Below are 5531 nucleotides of genomic sequence, written 5' to 3' on the forward strand. Positions count from 1 at the left end.
CCCAATCGCCACCACCATAGCTGCACAGGACTCAGAGCTGTGGTTTCCCAAGTGAGCAGGCACCAGTGTCACCTGGAGGGAGTTGTTAAACTGGGATCCTAGAATTGCTGATTCATAGGTCTCGGGGGAGGTCTGAAAATCTGCTTTCCTAACAGTCCCCAGCTGATGCTGATGCTGCTGGTCTGAGCTCAGCCTCTGAGAACCACTGAATAGACTGGTGGGAATGGGTCATGAGCCCAGCCCCAGTTTTCCTGTTTGTCCATCTCTCTATCCCTGTTTTCTGTCCTCCCCCTGCCAGGCAAAGCAAAAGGGCGACAGCACTGGCTCAGAGACAGCAGCCAGTGCCCCGAAGCTGAGGGGCTGTGACAGGTCACAGAGCCAGGGCCCAGGGGAGCCATGCTGTAATTAATGCTTTCCTGGGGAAGTCAGCGACTCAGCGGCAAGCAGGCAGCTCTAGGAGCTCGTCGGGGGTGGGACCACGCTGTCAGGCCCTAAACACTGTTCTCAGGCTCTAGGGATCTGACTCTGCCAGGAGCTGAGCCCAGCTGTGCAGAGCTGAGCCTCCCCCTATACTCCTGGTCTGGGGCCCCCTGCAGGGTGGTGATGCAAGGACTGTCGTCAGGACAGAGAGCTGATTGCCTCACTATACACTGGGAGACCTGCGTTCACGTGCTGACTCTGCCCAGTGATAATACTAACCATAGCACACTGTAGGAGCACTTATTAAGCTCCAAGCCTAAAGGACTTCAGTGGATTCTCCTATGCTTTTCACTCCCTATAATTCTTATCCCCACTTCACAGATGAGAAAACTGAGGCACAGAGAGGTTAAGGGACTTGTGCAAGAGCACACACCTTGTGAGTTGCAGAGCTAGGCTTTGAATCCAGGTGTTCTCATTCCCCAGCCCCTGCCCCCAACCTCTATACATTCTGACTTTGAGCCTGGGTGGCCCCACAGTGCCCGCTCTGGTCTCCCTCAGTCATCAAGGGCTGGATGATGATTTCTGGGCCCCTCTGGCTTGATTGTTGCTGGGCCTGCTGAGGCGCTGTAGGCATGGAAGGATCTGGTGAATGAAATGATGAATGAACAGATGAGTCTCACTCTCTCAGGTGTGATGGGACACCGGAGCTCAGGGCTGAGAGCTCCGGGCTGTGCCCCTCACCACCTGTGGGATCTTGGATGGGTCGCAGCCTCCATGCTTCTCTGAAAACAGGTTGAGGGCAAGATTCATGGCTACAAAGGGAGGGGGGACGGAGATGAAGGGAAATGACAGACAGATGGAATCAGCAGACTGCAGCTGAGAACCATGGCTGGCGCTTGCCTCTGTCCCATCTTCTCCATCCCAGTTTCACTCATGCAGTTGCTCAGGCAAAATTCCTTGGTGTCTCCCTTGAACCCGCTCTTTTTCTTCCTCTCCACTCACAGTACTGCCAGCCAATCACCGGGGCCTTGCCTTCAAAATAAACTCATTATCTGACCAGTCCTTACCGCTGTATCCCCTCTGGTCCCACCCACCTCCATCCCTCACCTCCTCACTTGCTTCCTGCTTCCTCACTGGACTCCCCAGCTTGTCCTTCCTTCCGCCAAACCTCCCAATAACCTTGCCTCTAAAACCCCAAGGTCTTAATGTGGCCCACGAAGCCCCTGTGATCCCACCCTCTGCCCCCTCTCTGACCTTGCCTCCCTCCTCTTTCTCTGGCTCACTCCATTCCTTGAACATTCCCCAGGGCCTTTGCACTTGCTGCTCCCTGTGCACAGAGTCCTCTCACCCAGCTGGCAGCCTGGCTTGCTCTGTCCCTTCCTTTGGATCTTTGTCCAGAAGTCCCTTCCTTGGAGAAGCCTGTCCCGACCACTCTATCTAAAGGGGACCCGTCATATCTTACCCCCTTACCTCACTGGATTTTCTTGAAAGCATACAAGTCTGATAAATTCCTTGGTTGCTGTGCCTTTCCCCCACTCAAATGTGGGCTCCGTGCAGGGTCTTCGGTCTCCAGCGGTGCCTGCACAGAGCAGGGCCTCCGCGAACGAGTGGAAGATGCCGCCAGAGCCAGCAGATCTGTCCGCCAGCACTGGCAGCTCGGCCAAACGTGCAGGCTCCTCTGCCCTGATGGCCCGGCTTGGCCTGGGTTTCCTGGAGGAATAGATGCCCTCGTTGAACTTGGGTTTCCTTCCCAGGCAGGGACGCCAGGCCTCCAGTTGGCCTCATTCCTGCTCCTGAGAGGAAGTATCTGTCTCCGGCGGCAGCGGCCCTGCTCTCAGAGAAACCAAAGCAACTCGCACCGCTTTCTCCGCTCCCAGCTTCTGAGGAGCCGGCACTGTGGCCTCAGGGAAGCAGGTGGCCTTTATAGCGCCATTGCCCCTGGAGCGAGGAGGAAGGTGAGGTAGGAGACGCCTCCAGAGGTCATTTCCTGAGCTCTTGGGCCTGTTACCTCGATGGACTCCCACAGTCCGCTGTATAAGGCTGGGCGTGGATGCTGGCCTCACCTGACTGAGGTTTGCACCATTCACATCCCCCCATTTGTACAGATGGGCAGACAGAGGCTCCGTGATGGGCAGAGACAGACCACCTGGGCTGCATATTGGGTCCATGGCAAGCAAGGGGGATGAGCCCAGATCTTCTGCCACGAAATCCCTTATTCTCCTCCTTTTCCTCACTCTACCCCTCTCCAGACGCCTGGGGCACTGGGTGCTTCATACCTGTGATCCCACCTTTGGCGTTTGTCCGGCCAAGAAAGCAGTAACTGGCCCCTAAATGGATAAGAAGACTGAGGCACAGAGAGGGCAATGGGGAGGCCCGTCTCACCGCCTGGAAGTCTGACGGGCCAAATTGGAACACGTTAGCCTGTTTCTTCTCCCCAGTTTCAAGCAAAGACCTGGGCTTCATACGTAGGTGCTAAGGGGATTTGGGCAGAAGGGTGCCATAGTAAGGCCTCTTGGTTTTTGATAAAGTCTAAAACTAAAGGAATCACTAGACAGACTTAGAAGAGACGGGGGAAGAGGCAGGACATGTTGGAGAAAATGGAGGGTCCCAGACTGGTGGGGGGTGCTGCTGCTCCCTCAGTGGAACTGGGGTGTGGGGGTGCAACCTTGGGGCAGGCCTCATGGTGGCCCCAGGAAGACAGACCTGGGTTCCAAGGCCTCTACCTCACCACAGGCCCAAAACCCCCCTTAGGGCATGGCCTTCATTCAGTCGACATATTTATTGAGCACCTACTATGCGCCTTGGCTGTTCTGAGTTCTGGAACAGCCTGTGTGGGCCCAGGTGGAGGAGAGAGTTCACATTCTAGTGAGAGAAATGAAAAATAAATACATGCATACTATGTAGGCAGTGAGAGCTGCTGAGGAAAAGGAAGCAGAGTGAGGGCCTGTGATTCTGCATTTCTAACAAACTCCCAGGTAAAGCCAAAGCCGCTGGTCCACAGACTGCACTTTGAGTAGCAACTGTGCCGGTGGCCCGAGAATCCTACCTGCTGCTCAGTTTCAAGGCCAAATGCGTTGGGATGTCATTTGAGGCTCTTGACAAATTTTGCAGTCCCTCCCACTCACCTGAAGCCTGGAACCTTAACCTTGTGACTATTGCCTACAACAACAGAACGGTTCTTCCCCGCCCCTTGGCACGCCCCACCCCTTCCCTGCAAGCCCTGAAGCCTCTGGGTGGAGCACTGGGATCCAGAGCCAGCCTGGTGGGGTCCAGATTCCAACCCTGCCAGCTATATGCTGCGTGACTTTGGGAAAGCGACTTTGCCTCTCTGTGCTTCAGTTTCTCATCTGCACAAAGGAAACACACACACACACACACACACACACACACACACACACACACACCACACACATTACAATTCTTTTCAGGGATATTTTGAAGATTCAAGAAATAATATTCATCAGAAGTCTGGCACACAGGAGGTACTCAATAAATGCTACATCACTCTCCTCCAATTTTCCCTGTCCTTTAGGGTAGCGATCTATGTATTTTCATCTCATTATTTCAAATTTTTCTATTTTTGTTTCTGTTCTATAAAGTGCATATGTGTCCAAAAAGGATATAATGTATTTATAAATAGACAAATAAACATACATTGGGAGTGCCTGTTGAAAATGTTTTTACTAACAGGGAATATGATTTTTAAAAATTCTGAAGCCCAGTGGGGTTGATAGGAAAAGAATATTAGCGCTGGAAGGAATTTTAAAGGCCTTCAGCTCCCCCCAGCACTCCTGTCCCACCTGATGTGCAAACCTCTCTGTTCCACTAAATTGCCTCTACCAATGGGGAGCTCACTGCCTTTCTGGGCAATCCATTTTGTACTGTTCTGGGAGGGGTTTTCTGAACTCACTGCCCCATGTGTTCCAGCTGCTTCCATGGCCTCCCAATCCACCGTGTCCTAGCTCTGGGATGTCCCAAGGTCCCAAAGCCAGGCTATGTGCATAGTAGGCCTTCAATAATGTGCCATAAACAAGTGGGAAGAGTAATTCTTATTTGGAGGGTGCACTAACAACTCAGTATCTTGTTACCCTGGGAGTGTGTTGGTCTCTGTAATTTGCATCTTTATTTGGGTTTGTTTACATGTGTTTGTACATATATGTGTGTGTGTATGCCACTGTGTTTCTCTGTGTGGCTTTGTCTCTATGGATGTGTGTGTGTGTGCACTACAAATATCCATGTGTGCTATGCATGTCTTTCTCTGGGTCTTTGCATATCTGTACATTCAGGGGTGTGTGTGTCACGGTGGGTCGTGTGTCTGCCTATATCTGTTTGGTTTGTTTGCATGTGTGTGCGTGCGTGCTGTCTGCAGATGTCCATGTGTGGTGTGCATGTCTCTCTCTCTCTGTCTTTGTATGTCTGTGTGCCTGGAATCTTTCTTTGTGTGCTTCGGTGTGTGTGTGTGTGTGTGTGTGTGTGTGTGTCTGCATGAGTGTGTCTCCCTGCTCAGCCCTTTCAGGGAGCTGGGGGTGACTCCTTGCAGCCTGGTCGCCTGGTCGCCGTCTGACTGGCAGGCAGCAAGGGCTCCACACCCTCCTCTCCTGCTCAGCTGTGCTAATCACTGGGTTATATGCAGATGGCAAATGTGTGGCTGCCAGGCTTGGAGGAGGGGTTGTGAGGGGTGTGTAGATGAGCAGACACTGAGAAGCGAGAAGACAATTTAAAGGCAGAGAGGGGGAAACAAGCCTGCTTTGGAGTTAGGGTGTGGGGGTCTCTCCAGAGGCATAAATTTTATTAAGAGAATGTTAGCCCCCCCCCCCAATCAAGCTCGTCTTAGAATCACAGAATTCTAGCATCCTAGAATTTTGGATCTAGGCCTGGAATCCTTTGTGTGCTTCGGTGTGTGTGTGTGTGTGTGTGTGTGTGTGTGTCTGCATGAGTGTGTCTCCCTGCTCAGCCCTTTCAGGGAGCTGGGGGTGACTCCTTGCAGCCTGGTCGACTTAAGGCCGTCTGACTGGCAGGCAGCAAGGGCTCCACACCCTCCTCTCCTGCTCAGCTGTGCTAATCACTGGGTTATATGCAGATGGCAAATGTGTGGCTGCCAGGCTTGGAGG

This window comes from Myotis brandtii, unplaced genomic scaffold (assembly GCF_000412655.1).
Source record: "Myotis brandtii unplaced genomic scaffold, ASM41265v1 scaffold45, whole genome shotgun sequence".
NCBI lineage: Eukaryota > Metazoa > Chordata > Mammalia > Chiroptera > Vespertilionidae > Myotis > Myotis brandtii.